Source organism: Anolis sagrei, chromosome 1 (assembly GCF_037176765.1).
Source record: "Anolis sagrei isolate rAnoSag1 chromosome 1, rAnoSag1.mat, whole genome shotgun sequence".
Taxonomy (NCBI): Eukaryota; Metazoa; Chordata; class Lepidosauria; order Squamata; family Dactyloidae; genus Anolis; species Anolis sagrei.
Window position 1 is genome coordinate 308,437,771 of NC_090021.1, and position 18,414 is coordinate 308,456,184.

The 18,414-nt window shown below is 38.4% G+C and overlaps 1 protein-coding gene across 47 annotated transcripts in view; it reads left to right on the forward strand.

Moving 5' to 3' along the window:
* NRXN3 (neurexin 3) overlaps positions 1-18,414 on the forward strand; it is a 1,474,105-nt gene that overhangs the window by 858,563 nt on the left and 597,128 nt on the right. The window lies entirely within an intron of this gene.

The following is an 18,414-nucleotide window of genomic DNA, read 5'->3' on the forward strand; positions in this document are numbered from 1 at the left end:
GATTTTTTCTTTCTCAGCCTTGCATCTACTTAACCCCTATAGTATGGCAATATTTGAGCAATTGGTAAAACAAATGAACTTCCTTGGATTTCAAAGTAAGATGCTGAATGAAGCAAGGACTTGCTTATGCACACGTGCAACCTCAACTTCATCTTGTCTGCACTTTGCATAGAGCATAACAGACATACAGACTTATCCCATGGGCAATTAATCAAGTTGAACAGCTGAAAAACCTGGTTGGGGACCGATGTACAAATCTAGGATGAAACCAAATCAGCCTGCATTACGTTCTGTGCAAAATGACTGGAGTCAGACAAATGGTTACATAACTGCAATCTCACAGATGCTAGCAGGAGTCGTCTTCATGATCTGAAGCAATGGCAATAATTTTCCCTACAGGCATGTATGGGCCTCAAATATAAGAAGCATTCAGAGCTGCACCAGACCCTTGCCCAGCCTGTTCCAGTAGATGCTATTGCTAGGAGATCAGTGGGAGCATATCAAGCACATGCTAGATACCCTTTTCAAAAATATCATGGCAGGTATCTCTAATTGGCACCTGAAATTCTCCCAAACTGCACCCCTCTCTTTCTGGTTTAGCATCTGTCATCTCATTACAAATAAAAGTTGAAAAGATTGAGCCATGTCTAAGAAAAGACCAAAGATAGGACATTAAGGTCTAGTTGAGATCCTCTGGAAGACCAAAAACATTGTGAGTACCTCACTTGTTTGCAGGAGCAATGGGTGTTTTACTGCTGCACAACTCTGTCAATGGCTGTAGACTCTCATTGAAAAATGGGGAAATGATTTCAGAGAATTGCCTCCCTGGGGCAGCATTAGAGCATCTCCTTCTCTGTGGAATGTCCCTTGGCTTATCCCTGAATCATATCTAAATCCATAATCTTGGTTCCAAAACCTATCTTGGACTTATTCATGAGATGAGCTTATACATGGCATAAATGGTACATATATGTATGTAAACACTTAACCAGAAACTTTATTTATTCCCTTGCAAGCATATCTAGAATTGTAGCTCTAATAATAAGCAAGCCATACCAAAGTTAAAATGCATATGCATTTGCATGCAAAGTTATAATTGTGATCTTGATTTTTACCATCAATTTATTTTAAATATATACTGTTCATATTTTCATCTCTGCACCTTTATTTTTCAGTCTATAAAGCTGGACTCAGAAGGAAGTGGTGGGTTGGGAATCCTGATGCAAACAATTGCACCTTTATGTGTCTACGGGCATCAGTGTGGGGAAAAACACTAAATACTGCTTCTAAGAGTATCCAGTCACCCATTTGACTCATTTATGATCTTATTTCCACCCACATGCTGGTTTCTTCCTGTTCCCTATGCTTTCAATTAAGCTTCCTCCTGTAATCCTAATAAATGCAATGCAGTTTCACATCATTTTACGTCTAAGGATTGGTGACTAGTATGTAGAGCTTATCCTGGGATGTAAGGAAGGGAGATTTGTCTTCTTTTTTCATATTTTATTTTTGTTTTCCCCCTCCCCCTGCCCTGCCAAGAGCTGATTTACACAATCCTTTCCATGTAGATAGATGCGAACTGATTTAAAGAAGTGGGCTGAGCAAAGTTGCATTCAGTCTTTCCATGTGGCTGCATGACCTAAAGTCTAATTAGTAGAAGTAGCAGATCAGAAGATAAACTTTCTGAACTGTACCTAATTGTTCCTCACATAACTGCATTTTGTTTGAAGCAGCTGAGAAGGAAATGATGGCCCAGAGCACCAAATGTAATTGAGAGATCCAGATGTACACCAACAGGGTCAAACATCTGTTGTCTATTTCTAGAGGCAGATCACCCACCAGAACCACAAAAGCAGTTTTTATTAAGAATATAGTGATAAATATTGGCTCGTTGTACTAGAATAGAAAGAAGGGTTGCATTACTACACAACAACAACAACAGAGGGCAGCAATTTGCATTAAACAATCTAATGTTCAGGCATAAGTGTAGTTAGGAATTTAGAAATCATTACTATAAATTAAATCAAAATGTAATGTGTTTCATCATAGCAACAAATACTAGGTGACCTGTGCACCTTTTCAGTCTGCTGTCATAGTGTTAACTTCATTGGCTATTTCAAGGGCCCCTTTCTTTCTTTTTGTACTTTTATTTGTCTTCAGGGTGGGCTTTGACTGGATACTGTTTGAAACAGAGGATGCTATCAAACATAAGGCATTTTTCCAGGATATGAACAACCTGTGAAATAGGACACATAATCATCTAGAATTTGATAGATCTAGGAAATTGGTTTCCTCTAAGAACACCCAAAAATGTAGAAGTGAAATGTAGAACATCATACAGCTTAAGTAGAGTTTGGAACCCTGATAGCAGATGCTTAATGAAAGTAAAATCATTTCTGATAGAACTTAGATAGATAGATAGATAGATAGATAGATAGATAGATAGATAGATAGCATTGCTGTTAATGAATATTGGAAACTTTGGGATGGACAGTGAAATGCATGTAAATTTGTGGTTGATGTTTTTGATCACACACAGGGATGGAAAGATACACAGAAAATTGGTGGCAAAACTTAACAACAAAGGTTTTAGATTATTTTATTTAGAATAGCTTCCTTGGGATATTTATTTTCCTATGCATGATGTAATCTTGAAGCATGTAGTCTGCTAAATACTCCAAGGGGAAAATGGGAAAATGGGAAGGGAAATAGGGAAAACCAATAGCCAATGCTAAGGGCAACAAAAATATAAGAAATTAAACCAGACTATCCTTATGATCCAACAAGCAGACTGAATAATAAAGGAAATGTATGACTGTACCTGGAGGGAGAGGGATGAATGAGAGAGGGAGGGGGAGGGAAACAGTGGAAAGGGATGGAAACAAGTAGAACAATTGCATATGAAATTTTTTATCTCTTTTTGTTAAATTGTTAAAATATATGTTCCGTAAAAGCTGCCTGTGCTATCTTTTAAACTTCCTCATGAAGAAAAGTGGTTATGTTATACTCTACCTGTTTGTCTGAAATATTTTTTTTAAAAAAATAGAATAGTTTAATAACTTCTTGAATTACATGCTACACCATGCCCAAAGAACAAACAGTTTATGGGATTTGAATGACTAAAATGTACCAGGAGCAGAGGCCTACCTACATTATTTGAAACCCGTGTTGTTAAGTTTTACCACTGATCTGCTGCCAATCTTCCCTTCTGCCATCCCTGACAACATGTATGGTATTCACTTACCATTTTAAACACAATGGGTTGTTTATGAAAGAATGACATAAAACTGTCAAAAATGGATCTAACCATTCTTTTAAAAGTACTTATGAACTGTCTGGTGTAGTTAAACTTTTTTTTGTGTAGCAAGTTCTAGAGTGAAGCTGCTACAAAGAAAGCCCTCTTACCCACTACCCTAAATTCATGAGGGACATGAAACAGTTCCTCTTCTGAAGAACTCAAATTTCTGGCAGGTTCATAGTAAGCAAGGAGGTCTTTCAGGTATCCCAGCCCAAATCATTTTGAGTTTTATAGGTCACCAATAGTACTGTTAGTTGAACTTGGAAGCACAATGAAGCCAGTGCAGTTCTTGCAGGATAAGTGTGCCCAGTCTAGTTTCAGTTAATCCCTCCAAAAAGATGTTAGTTGAGCCATGAAGGCCATTTGAAGTGCATTCATCTGGCCTGGAGGCCATAGCTTTTCCATCTGTAACTTAGAGGATAATATTTGATTCTTTTTGTATACGTACATTTGACAGGGTAACTAAACCACTATCCTCTCAGGAAGTTAAAGGCTAGTCTTTCTTTCCACCCTCTCCTCATTTTTTGCCTAATGTGTATTTTTTTAATCCAAAATTTATGAGAAAATAATGAATATTGGTAAGAGTGTATTCTGTTTTATAAAAATAGCCAGAAGACAATAACCAGAAAAAGCAAATAAGAATTCACAGATGCAGTAGTTAAAAGACCAGTGGTAGGGATCATAAAACAGCATTCCACAGCCAAGGAGAAACTCACTGCTTCATTCAGCAATCAAAGAGAATCCTGAAGAGCAATGTTTAATTATATATATATATATATATATATATATATATATATATATATTTAAAATGAAAACCAAGCAGCAAGATCAGTAGGGCTGAGACTATTTTTTCTCCACAGCAGTTATGAACTTTGGGTTATTTTGTACAGTGTGCTGCACTTGAGATCAGGTGAGAAAATAATTGCACTTTATTGATATTTTCTCACCATGCTATGAGAAAGCTGGACAGCCATTTGGAGCTGAGCAACATATGGTTTTTAAAATACATACACACTTATGCAAAGATAACTCTTTTTTCTTGTAAGCCAAGAGGATGTTTGTGTTTATTGTATACAAATAATTGGAAAAAGTGGAGCATGATGAGTAGATGATAGGTAGGTAGGTAAAGATAGAGGCTTATTAACTAAACATAGGAGAAGGAGAGTATATTAAACCTACCCCTCTACTGTTGTTCTGCTAATGTAGGGCTGAATTAATCTGAGTATAGAACTTCCTGCATGTATGGAATCTCTCTGTGAAACCCTACATTTTGAAAAAAAATTCAACAGGATGGTCCATAATTGCATGGAACTCTTTCCTACATACAGGAAGTTCCCTTCTTCAAACCTGTTGCCTTTCACATGAGGTAAGACACACTCTACCTCACATGTGCAGTTAACTCTTATTCACAGTGCCTGAAATGGGTATAAACTAGATCAGAGTAAAAATCCTGCTGGTCAGTTTTGAAAGTGATAATATTTCTGAGAAGAGAACAAAGAAAGATGGCAGCTAGTTAGGAAGGAAGAAGTTGTAGTGTTGGCAAGAATAGGCATAACTGTGTTATCTTTATAACCAAATTTGAAAGCAGTTGTACAAGAATTTTACACATGATGGCACGCACACACACACCATTGACAAAGACAAATCTTGTGGATTTTTAACCATGTCTTTTTGATTGTTGTAAACTACTATTTTATTTTATTTTATTTTTATACACCACTTTTTTAGTATCATGAGATAACATAATCTATTAGAAAAGTCAACAATGCATCTAGAAGCTACAGCCCTATGTTTGCAGAACCTGATCAGGGCAATAGATATCTGGTGATCTTGGCAGTATTGTTCATGGGATCACCAAACATCAGCTTGACTTGATGACAACAACTAAAAACTAGACCTATTTGTGCATTTGTGTATTACTTTCCATATAACTGAAACTGAATACAGAGAAAGTGAAGTCATGCATACCAACCACAATTAATAACCCTTAGTTATTAATCAAGTTTGTCTTACATAGGGACTTGAGGGACAAGAGGAGGACAAGAGGAGGAGGAGAAACCTTATGCAAACTGTAGACTCTGTTTGTAGCACTACTTCCCTTTATTCTCCTTTCTCAGCCCCAATGTCATGGGTGCAGGAGGAAGCAGTTGAAAGCAAAACTTGTATTAAACAAAATTTAAACTATCTCAGGGTTAAGGCTTTATTTATAATATGGATTACACACAAGGTAAAAATCAATAGAATTGTCGTGTATGTTTTTTGTCTCTATCAGGTTGATTATTTGCTTGTCTATAAGGGGAAAAAACTGGCATGGCAATAGTAGCTCCCATAAGTGGGGTCATGGATCCACTCCAGATCTGATTCGCAGGCTTTAAAGGAGATCTTTAAGGTACTGAATTGTATTACTCTACAGACTTAGCACCTTGGAGAGTACTTTTTGTGCATTAAAAAGTTGTCAGTCTATTTTAATTCATATCGGAGTCAGAAAATATCACACAACTCACAACAAGTTTATGTGTCTTTTTAAATCTAGTGGTTGATTGTTTATTCATTCTTCTCTGTACCATATTTTGGAAGGTGTGCTTAATTTAGAAGCCTGTCCTGTATACTCTACCATGCTTTAGGCAAGGACTCAGCAATGTATTACACATAATATAAAGAACAGATGTGATAACACTGAACAGCCAGTGAGTAATTTCTCATAGGGTTACTGCAAAGATCTGATTCAGAGCCAAGAGTCTCAAAAATCACCAAGTGATTTGAGGCTGTTCCAAATTGGGCACCTGGATTTCTAAATCATTTCTGAAAGCACCATCATTCAATCAGCCACTCTAAGAATAGACAATTAGGCAAAATGGCTATAATCCAGAATACAAATTCTTTTGAATTCATTGATCTTAAGCATTCTTTATTCTGTGCTTTACACTGTGCCGGGATTTCTAAAAGAAAATAAAGAGATACCAGAGGTGTAGCTATTTGGTGGAGAAAATGAGGGCATGATCTGCCATTTAAGATCATGAGAACAACAGTTCAAGACAAGGACAACCAACATGATCTAAGGTCTGGGAATCAAGCCTTATGAGCAATAACTTAGGGAAATGGTATTATTTTAGGTTTGGAGAAGAAATGACTGAGAGGTAACATGATGGACATCTTTAAATATCTGAAAGGATGTCAGGTAGAACATGGGGCAAACTTGGTTTCTACACCTCCAAAGACTAGAACATGAACTAATATTATAAAATCATTGTAAAAGAAAAAATCATCCATCTTAAAATTAGAAAATCATGCTTTGTTATATGAACTATTCATCAATGAAATAGAGTGGTTTGGATGGTAATGGACTCTTCTAATTTGTCTTTGAATAGAGGCTACTTTCAAGAGTCCAAATACCTGCTACTAGATCAGTGGTTCTAAACCTGTGGGTCCCCAGGTGTCTTGGCCTACAACTCCCAGAAATTCCAGCCAGTTTTCCAGGAGTTAGAATTTCTGGAAGTTGAAGGCCAAAACATCTGGGGACCCACAGGTAGAGAACCACTGCACTAGATGGTTCTTAGAATCCCTTCAAACTCACTGGGTGCATCTACACTGTAAAACCAATGTCAGTATGACACCAGTTTCACTGCAATGGCTCAATGTTGTAGAATCCTAAGAGTTGTGGTTTTATAATGTCTTTAGCCTTCTCTGCCAAAGAGTGCTGGTGTCTCAACAAACTCAAATTCCCAGGATTCCATAGCAGTGAGTCATGGCAATTAAAGTGGTGCCAAACTGTGTTCATTTTACAGTTTAGATGCACCATAAGATTCTATATATGTATTATTTGTCTGCAGGATTACATCTTTGAACATTTGAAACATTTTAAATTAAAAATAATAATAATAAGGAGTTTAAATTCTGAATTGAAAAGGCAAATCCCTCATTTTCCTTTCCCGCTACTGAAAGATACAGTTAAAAATGGGGAGACCCCGAATTTTCTAAAGTTGAAATTATAATCAGGGATCAAAGGAATAGTCAACCCACCCACCTACCACCAACAACAACATAACAATTTTTGCTTGTACATAAAGACAAAAAGACCAGAGCATATTTCATTATACGTTCCAGATTAGAATTTTTTTTTACATTTCCTGTCCTGAATTTTTTTACAAGAAAGTCCTAAAATTTGGGGGGGGGGGAAAAGTACAAGAATGCTTGTAATTCTACTTGGAGGAAGGCAACTTCTAAAACAGTGCTTCCCATTAGAACTAAAATATTGTTCATGGCCTCACTGTTACTACACCATTGCATTGAGTGTGTCTGGTGTCGTGAAACCCTCTTATGGTGCCGAGGCTTATTATATATGGCTTTCTGTGGGCGAGCAGATGGTGACTACTGGATGACATATGTTCTGTATCAGAAACTAGAGCTGATGTGGTCTATCCAATGCAGTTTTCTTAGTCAGCACCCCAAATAACCAAACCAAATCTAAAATTGACCAAAAACTGATCGTAACCCTTTTGGTACTGATGTTGGAGAGTGATCCCTGGCTAGGTGGTCCCTGGTCAAAAAGGGTTTGGGAACCACTGTTCTAAAATGTTTTATTCTTACACATGAGAACAAAACACAACATGAGCAAGTACAGTATAGCCAGATTTTCTAGACTTCAGGCACACTGGCTGAAAGGAGAACATAATGTTTTCCATTTTTGTTATCTTTTTCACATAGGCCTAGTTTATAGGTGTTGCAGAATACAGTGATAGAATGTTGAAGTGAGCAAATAGTGGAGATCCATCAGGACTCTCTTTATAAATTACTGCCATTTTAAACAGGAAAAACAATAAAATGTCAGCATAAGAAGTTATAACTCAGTTTGCTCCATAAGGTGTGGTTTCTCTACCTGCTGAGGAGTTATTTACAAAGGATCCATCAGAACCGATACCTCTCACTTACAGTACAGTGAAATCCATTCTATCCCATCAAAACTCTGCATTCTCATTTCTAACATTTTTCTGCACACTTGGGCCTAATTTTTAATAGGACATGATTTAAGTCAGAAAATTAACTTTTCTTTCTAACACATTCTCTGATTTTAGAGTTAATATTTGAAGTTTCCTTCTGAAGTGTTTTAAAAGCCACTTAAAATGTATTATTGTCCCAGTTTTCCATTAAATGCATAGATTTTCCAAGGAGAATCCAAGGTATAGGAAGGATACATTCAGCAATTCCCCATGGAAGCTCAAGGCATCTTGATGAGTATCTGGCATTTCCCTCTGTCCTTTTTGACGTATTTGTCACACTTCTTTTCCACATCAATCTCATAAAACATTCCTTGTCTCACATTTTGAAATATTGATATTATCCTATGGCAAAGATAAAAACACAACCAAGCAATATAGGACGGTGATAGAATTATTTGCAATACACAGAAATCTCTGCTGATGTTTAGGGTTGGCACGGTATTAAACACATTACTTTTGCTGACAGGCGTTTTCATTTCCCTTCCCCTCACAAGTGAAGGGAATTGGAAAGAAATCTAGTTTTCAATTCGAGGCCCATTCAATAAAAAATGTAAACCCGAAATAGTGGTAGATTGGCAGCACCTAGTTAAATCAAAAAGGACCTAGCTGGAAAATTATTTTCAAAAGCCATATAAATAAAGAGTGGGAGAAGGGAAATGATCAGCAGTTCAGATTTAAGCATCTGTCAAAGATGTCTCTCCAGGGGAGAAGAAAAACAGCGTACAAGCCTGTAAAATATCTGATTTTCACCCCAGGCTAAAGGGAGACTAGATCAAGCAGGTCAACTAGTTTGTTCTCTCTGTGGCCAAATGTCTCGTATTTCAAGGAACTCTCTCATTTTGGAGATCAACTGCTGTATAAAACATCATGGGTACAGCTCTTTGCAGGTCTCATATTCTATATAAATGTGAAGCCATAAATGTCCCTGATTTTTGAAATATTAACCTGAAAACATTTTCTCTCCTGCATATATTGTGGAATAGTCTGTCACTGCACCCTTGAAGAACAGTATAGATTCCAAATGAGGATAGATGAGAAATGCATGCAGTTTGTACTTTAGTCTGTGAAACAAAGAAGGGACAATAGGCCTAGCAGGAGAAGTTCATTGAGAATGAGACTGAAAGATTCTCATATCCTCAAGTTTAAGACTAATTCAAAAGCTGTTAATTTGCTGTTCTTTTAATGGCTGGGTGGTCTGGATGCCCAGCTGAAGTTTTCTGGGTAACTTTGGACTTTTCCTTGAAGAAAAAGTCTTAAAAACTGTGGCATTTGATTTTATTTAAAAATAAAACAATAGAGATCTATATAAGATAAGCCAAAAAAAACCCAGTTCAAAACAAACATTTATTATGCTTCTTTGTAAGTCTGCATGAGAAAAATAACCATGACTAGGCTTTCCTCTTGCTACTTAATTCTGCTGCATGGTAAGATGTAATGGGAATTCATTATTACTTAGATTAAGTAAGAGTCCCTGCTGAACTTGCTGAGCAAAAGGTTGGACAATTCGAATCTGGGGAGCAGGGTGAGCTCCTACTGTTAGGCCCAGTTTCTGCCAACCTAGCAATTTGAAAACATGCAAGGGTGAGTAGATCAATATGTATTGCTTTGGTGAGAAGGTAACAGCACTCCATGCAGTCATGCTGGCCACATGACCTTGGAGGTATGTACAGACAACGCTCTACATACCTCCTTCGCCCTAGAACCACTCCCCAGAGGTGGACACAACAAGACTTAATGTCAGGAAAAACCTTTACCTTTTACTGCTCAGGAGTCACATTTCTAATGAAAGTTTGTATTGCTGATAGGTTACATCAGATTTTTTTTCTCTGACATCTGATCTATGTTTTTCTATTGCCCAAACCCTCCTAATTTTATATCGGGTCATTAATATGGATGTATAATGAAACCAGATTTTGAGATTAGTAAAGGTAAAGGTTTCCCCTTGACATTAAGTCTAGTCAAGTCCAATGCTGGGGGGTGGTGCTCTTCTCCATTTCTAAGAAGTGACGAGCGGAGTGCCGCAGGGTTCCGTCCTGGGCCCGGTCCTGTTCAACATCTTTATTAATGACTTAGATGAAGGGTTAGAAGGCATGATCATCAAGTTTGCAGACGACACCAAATTGGGAGGGATAGCCAATACTCCAGAGGACAGGAGCAGGATTCAAAACGATCTTGACAGATTAGAGAGATGGGCCAAAACTAACAAAATGAAGTTCAACAGTGACAAATGCAAGATACTCCACTTTGGCAGGAAAAACAAAATGCAAAGATACAGAATGGGGGATGCCTGGCTCAAGAGCAGTATGTGTGAAAAAGATCTTGGAGTCCTCGTGGACAACAAGTTAAACATGAGCCAACAATGTGATATGGCGGCAAAAAAAGACAATGGGATTTTGGCCTGTATCAATAGGAGCATAGTGTCTAGATCTAGGGAAGTAATGCTACCCCTCTATTTTGCCTAGGCTAGACCACACATGGAATATTGTGTCCAATTCTGGGCACCACAACTGAAGAAAGATGTTGACAAGCTGGAATGTGTCCAGAGGAGGGCGACTAAAATGATCAAGGGTCTGGAGAACAAGCCCTCTGAGGAGCGGCTTAAGGAGCTGGGAATGTTTAGCCTGAAGAAGAGAAGGCTGAGAGGAGATATGATAGCCATGTATAAATATGTGAGATGAAGGGAGGAGGGAGCAAGCTTGTTTTCTGCTGCCCTGGAGACTAGGATGCGGAACAATGGTTTCAAACTACAAGAAAGGAGATTCCATCTGAACATGAGGAAGAACTTCCTGACTGTGAGAGCCATTCAGCAGTGAAACTCTCTGCCCCAGAGTTTTTATATTAAAGATACTCTTCCTCATGTGTAGGTGTAATCTCCTTTCTTGTAATTTGAATCAATTGGTTCATGTTCTGGTCTCTAAAGCAGAAAAAAAAACAAGATCACTCAATTGTCTACATGACACCCCTTCAGATATTTAAAGATGGCTTATCATATCACCGCACTCAGTTTTCTTGAAGTGAAACAGCTTCCTATGTCACTCCTCATAATGACTGGTGTCTATATACTGGTATTTGATCATCTTACTTGACCTTCTCTGGGCATGTTCCATCTTGTCAATATCCTTCTTGAATTGTGGTGATCTTACATACATTAGATCTTACATACATTGGTATAAATCCAACCTTACACTAGTCTGGTAAAAATATGAGTTTGTTCTCACCCCTTCCATTCTCTGCACTGTCCCAAAGTCTGTTTTGGAGAAATTTTCAGTTCATATGGGCAGGTTTTGAAGGGAATATGTGCTATCCTAGATGGTCCTTGTGATGTCTTCCAACTCTCAGAGTCTATGTTGTTGTAGTGGTGGTGGTGGTGGGGGGGGGGGGCTCCTCTTCCAGTACTCCCCTTGAAGTTTCTGTCAGATCATGGCCATTATAAGACAGGGCAACTTTGCATAATAATATTCTTCTCTTCCTCTCCATAATACCTAGATAAATATTTTGCATTGTAATCCATTGGTTGTCATCTTCAAGGGCAGGCAAAGCATAGTATGATGACATCACATGTTTTGTTTACATAGTCCAAAATATTACAAAGCAGAGGTCACAAAAATATACAGCAGAACTATTGGTGGCTCTCTACTGTTCACAGTAGCAAGACTGTATTGCTTCCCCTGAAAACAAAGGTTTATACTTGGGAGATAAGCCAAAAAATGGGTGGCACAACAAGCGCGTGGGAAAGCACCCAAAGGAAGAGGCACCCGACTGAGGCAGAAAGGGAATCAGCAGAGAACAAACAAAAGGAAGAATCAGAAAGCGGCTTCTGGGCAGAACTTCAGAGATCAAAGCAGGAACTGGTACTTTTCTCTACTTTTTTTTTAAAAAAATGGGTTGCTGGAGTCAAAGAAATCAGGGAAGCTCAAGGACCCTCCGGCTGCAGATTGGGCTAGGAAACTATTTCTGGTATTTGGTGACAAACATTATAAATACCAGGGGTTGTGGGGAGGGTTAGTTGTATTAATCTGTATCAGACACTTACTGCTTGCCTTCACACCTTGCTCAGCGGGCTAGAAAATGTACTTAGCACGCAGCTTAATATGGAGACACGCTCCTTGTGCTAATGCTCTTCACAATTATTTCAGCTACTTTGAGACATGAGTGAATCTGCACATCTGGTACATTGTGGGATATTTGGCATTAAATCATCAACATCCACTACCACCCTCTCGAAAAACTAAATGCATGGTTTAAAATACATAAGTCAGTGTAGGTGTCAGCCTCCCAAACTTTTGCCCCACTTTGAATTAGTATGGGAAATAACTGAAATCATCAACAATATGGCCTGTTTATACAATCACCTTATTCTCTGTCCTATAGGATGTGAGTCTTTGTTAAAATGTCATTTACCCACTACAAAAAGTATTTGGCCTGTTATGATGCTTCATTCCTCAAGTGATTTCTATAAGTTGATATGATCTGCCTGTTAACATGTAAATAAAAATGTTACTTCAAAAAAAGTAATATTTCCAGGCTCTGCACATTTGGCATTAGGACTTGAGCATTTTTCTCCCACACACATTAATAAGCCTAGGTGATACCTCTGGGAATATGGCATTAATTGCCTCACTTGCAACTTGGCAAACCTACAGAACCCAAGAAAGTCTTAAAGGAATGCCTGATTAAGAGTAGCCAATATTTTGATCAGCAGATAGGACTAGGTGATGCATGTAAAAGATAAAGAAGGAGAATGTCACTATCAGGATATTGTAGTCTTTGAACAGTAAACAGGGAACAGAAGCATTTGCTATTAACTACAGTGGCATTTAATCCTCCAGCCTCAAAATAAGTCAAATCAGTGTCCACGTATGAGGAAAACCAGACAGCAAGGTCAATTTCTGGCCTGTTATCTTGTGGGCTTTGTTACTTGATCAGGAGCCTAGGATGTAATGTCAAATTGTCACAAATACTGACAAGCTAGAAAGGATTCAGAGGAGAGCTACAAAGATTTTAAAGGTTTATGCAAGGAAATAAAATAATCTGTTTAGCCTCTGTCGGTGGGGAGTGGATTGGTGTTAGTAGGAGAATGTGACTTTAAAAAATGGAAGGGAAAAAGAGCAATCAGTTTTAGAACTAGGAACATTTGGAAAAGATTGCAGTTAGCAAAGCTTTACATTGACATTTAGATGCTCTTGCAGAAGCTAAAATGGGATTTGGCACCTTCCCACTCCAATGTACAGGCTTTGAAGAGTGAAAGAAAATAAAATGAGAGGGTTGCTTAATAATTCCACCCCTTAAATAGAAATAAGTTTGCCCATTGATATCATTTAAACATTCTAGCAACTTGAAATTAGCATTGTCAGATGAAAAAACCTGTTTTTCATAATGAGATCAGATAACATTTAAGGCAAACTCTAGCCATTCTTAATGACCATATATACTAAATGTAAAAGGAGATATGCTTTCTTTGATTACATATGGGTCTGCAGTCCAGGCAAGTGAATCTTACAATCACTGTAAAAAGTGGATTATGATTTCCCAAATGCCAGTGGCACACAACCCGCTATTTCCATCCAACTGAGACATACATCTTCATGTGCATCATTATATCCAGGGCAGAAATTCCCCAAGGGCGACATAGTAGCTTGAATACAAAATCTGTCATAGTCATGATTTGGTGTCCATCTAGCCTAAGCTTGGGAAAATTGCTATTTTCAGACACCTAGAATGTCTCATTTATGATATTGGATGGGTGTTCCTGATAACCATGCCCCCAAAACATAACATTTAGAAATTCCGATCTAGCCCAACGTTATCTAATCCAGTGATTCCCAAAATCTAGTCATCTGGGGTCTTGGACTTAACTTCAGAAGTCTCAGCTACCCTGGCCAATGATCAGGGATTCTAGGAGAAGAAGTCCAAAAGTCCTGGATGACCAGAGTTTAGAATGCTGATCTAATTTAATTGACAGCTATTTTCCAGGGTCTTGGATACAGGATTTCCCCATTACTTGATTCTTTTAACTGGAGAGACAAGGATTCAACCTGTAGCATTTTCACCCAACAATGTGCTCTGTCAAATCAAATAATTTCTTTCAGTCATAGACCAGCAGAGGAAATAAAAGCCACAGTTTCATATGAACTTAGTATGCTTAGTACATTTAAAATGTAAATATAAATACTGTGCTCTGTCATTATACCCCACAACACATCCCATTTACATGGATTCAGTGGGACTCTGAGTAGACTATAAACTGGGTAATCTCTGCTAAAATATTGTTCTGGCTCTGAATGCAGGGAAGAAGCTTTTCGCAAACCTCTGTCTCTAAATCTCATCCTCCCCTCCTTCTTCAAAATGGGACTAACAGTATACAGTATATCCCAACTACCATGCAGAGCTATTGTCATGGTTGTTGATATAATGGATGTGAAGCATTTTCAATGCTGTAAAGTGCTATATGAATACTAATTACTATTACTCTCACTGTCCATTCTGGGTTTTTTAGCAGACACACAAAGAAGTGCTGGTGTTTCTATAATCTCCCTGCTTAACAGAGAAGCAGCATCCTTTCTCTGAATAGATTTCAATTAAATTAGAGAGTCCTATTAATTTTACTGAGTCAATGTAACTCAATTTGCAAATCCTGCTAACTAGAGCTTGATGGAAGGGATAGCATCTTTCCTTTCGGCACGTCAAAGGAAGCAAACAGCTGTTTGGGGGGAAAAACATGATGACTTGTGTGTGTCTATTTTCCAGTAGCAACCTGTTTCACCAAGGCTCTTGTTTAATGTCCATTCCAGCCTGTTTCATTTTGATTTGCCATCTTAAATTTTCATATAATATCAAACCATAAATCTGGAATCTAACTGAAGTTTTTTCACTAAGCTTTACATAGGCAAGAAAGCCAGAAAGGTTAAGCTAAAAATTCCAGAGGAAATATGATAGATTGTTTGATATTTCTTGTGTAAGATTGTCAAGGTAAAATAACCTATCAAGCCTGGATCCTGTTAATATTTGCACTTTCCCCAAGTTTGTCCAGTGGAGATGGGAGAAGGCTAATGTTGGTAGAGTCCCTAGTTATGTCAACGATAATACCTTCTCCGATGTTGCAGGAGACACCCTGTACCTCCTGCAATATCTTTGTCCTGAATCATAGATTCAGAGAGTTGGAAGAGACCACATGGGCCATTTAATCCAATCCACTGCCATGCAGTAAAAGCACAATTAAAGTACCCTTGACAGATGGCCATCCAGCCTCTTTTTAAAGGAGCCTCCACCACACTCTAAGGCAGAGAGCTCTTACTGCTGAACATCTCTTGTAGTCAGAAAGTTCTTCCTAATGTATAGTCAAAGGCTTTCATGACTGGAATCACTGGGTTGTTGTAGGTTTTTCAGTTCAGACCTCACAACCTCTGAGGATGCCTACATAGATGCAGGCAAAACATCAGGAGAGAATGCTTCTAGAACATGTTCATACAGCCCGAAAAACCTACAATTCAGTTCTTCCTAATGTTCAGTTGGAATCTCCTTTCCTGTAATTTGAACCCATTACTCCCAGCCCTGGTTTCCAGGGAAGCAGAAAACAAGTCCGTTCCCTCTTCTTTATGACACCTTTTCACATATTTATACATGGCTATAATGTCTCCTCTCAACCTTCTCTTCTGCAGGCTAAACATATCCAGCTCTTTAAAGTGCTCCCCATAGGATATGGTGTCCAGACCTCTGATCATTCTAGTCAACCTCCTCTGGACACCTTCCAGCTTGTCAATATCTCTTTTAAACTGTGGTGCCCAGAATTGGACAAAGTATTCCAGTTGTGGTCTAACCAAAGCAGAATAGAGGGGCACCATGATCTCCCTCAATCTAGACACTATACACCTTCTCATGCAGTCCAAATTTCCATTGGCTTTTTAGCTACTGCATCACACTATTGGCTCATGTTCAACTGGTTGTCCATGAAGATTCCAAGAACTTTTTCACATGGACTGTTGTTGAGCCAGGTGTCACCCATTCTGTATCTTTGCATTTCATTTTTTTTTTTGCCTTAGTGTAGTATTTTACATTTGTCCTTGTTGAAATTCATTTTGTTAGTTTTGACCAAGCTCTCTAATCTGTTAATGTCATTTTGAATTCTGTCCTCTGGAGTATTAGCTATCCCACTGGAGTATTAGCTAAGTATAGGACAGATCTTTAGCACAGCTCAATCCCTGGCCCCTCTTTCCCTTGGAAAGCATGGATGTTCCATAGCCAAAGCAGATTAAAAGGCCTTGCTTTTGTATGAAAGGAGTCAAAAGATGTTCCTTCTTCACTAGCAGTGGGGAATGCAGTCTGGAACATGTGCGGCAGGAAGTATTGCAAGGGAGGTGCATAGCTTTGTTGGCTTCCAGTGGAATGAGACCAGAAATGTTTGCAACTGGGGCAATGCCTCATGTCAATACCTGGGGGGGGGGGGGCTGCTATATAAGGCCTGACAACCCAAAGACCCTTAGGGCATATCTGGCATTTTAATCTCAATTGTCCTCCATCTTTGATGGAAGCATCTGAATTTACCTTCAACAACCAAGACTAGTCAAGGAGCAACCCAATTACTGGACTGCCCTCAGGGTGAGTGATTTCACCCAAAGGAAAGATGAGGAGGTAGTCAAGGGTTGACACCTGACCTCTGTGGAGACTCTTCAAGCTGCTTCCCCTCTTGCTTATTTCAGAATTATCAAAATGCAAATAGGTTGGTAAATTGGCCCTTATTTAACCCATATTTTAATGCCTGATCTTGTTATTCCATAATGGTTTATCAAAAGGCCATTGTACAGAGAAGGAAGAACATCTTTCAACTCCAGGACCACCTGTGTAAGAACTATGGTGGAACTGTTTGCTTTGCCACAGTTTGAATAGGTTGTGTCCATCATTGGTCAGATCTGAACACTTTGTTCCTTCATTGCTTTAATTTCTTCACAGTAACTGTATTTGCAGCTATTTTTCCTATTGCTGCTACAGACCAGGATAGTATTACTTGGAGGGTGGGGGTAGAGATCCTTGTGTTATCTTAGCACTAGCCAGGTTTCTTTGGCACATGTTTTCATGGACTACCACCCATCATCCAACACCTGATGAAACATATGTCAAATGAAACCTGATAGCCTTTAGCTCTTCTGTATTTATTTGGCTTCCACAAGGATAGAACAATATGGAAGCAATAGATGTTATTGAACGTATTCTTTGCTAATTTCATCCTAGAAAGAAGTAACAAGTAATGTTAGCCATCTGCTTTCTTCTCCTTATTCACACTTGGGGGTTTATTCTGTAAGGGGGGAATCTGCACCAAAACAGAATATTCTGCACAAATGCTAAGTATGTACTAAAAGACTTGAACAGAAAATATTTTTTCCTGTTTTGGGATTTGTTTAAGATTACATCTCGAACAGAACAACAGTACTTTCCATGTAAAATGTTTCCCAACAACTTTTTCCCTTGTGAAATTCTACGTGAATTTAATTTAGCAAAATCAACACACCTTTACCTGATGCTGATGTTTGAAATTATTGTTAGTTGAATTGATTGTTAGTTGAATTGATTTGGCTCATGGTCATGATCGTGTTGTTATGATAATATATCATAAAGCAAAGTATGAAAATACAGCTGAGTAGCAGCAGCACATGCTGGTCAAATAAATAATCCTAATTTCCATCTTCTGTAACTTGTAGTAAAAATCTTAGGCAGCAAGATGCAGAAAAAAGAAGCCAGCGAGGATGATATGGATCTGGAAGGTGTCATTTATTTGAATATATATGTAACACTCATTAAAAGTAAAAGCAGAAATGAAGTGAGCTATGCTCAGTGCAAAGGCCTTTATTTTTCACAACAGATCTCAAGTTCAAAGGGATTGGCATCAAATCAGAGACTTTCCAAGCTGGCTGCCGCTGAGCTTGCTTTCTTCTTGCCTTTCTTGTTTGCTTTTGTCAACATCCCCAGTTGACAGAGGCAGAAATAAGCACCAAGGAAAGCAGGACATTGTGTACATGCATGGATGTATGAGCAAGGGCGGGTGGGTGCATATGCATGCCTACTCTAAATCTATTGTGTGGCAAACTTTCCTTAGAGCATTGAAGAGTCTCCAGAGCATTGTTTCAC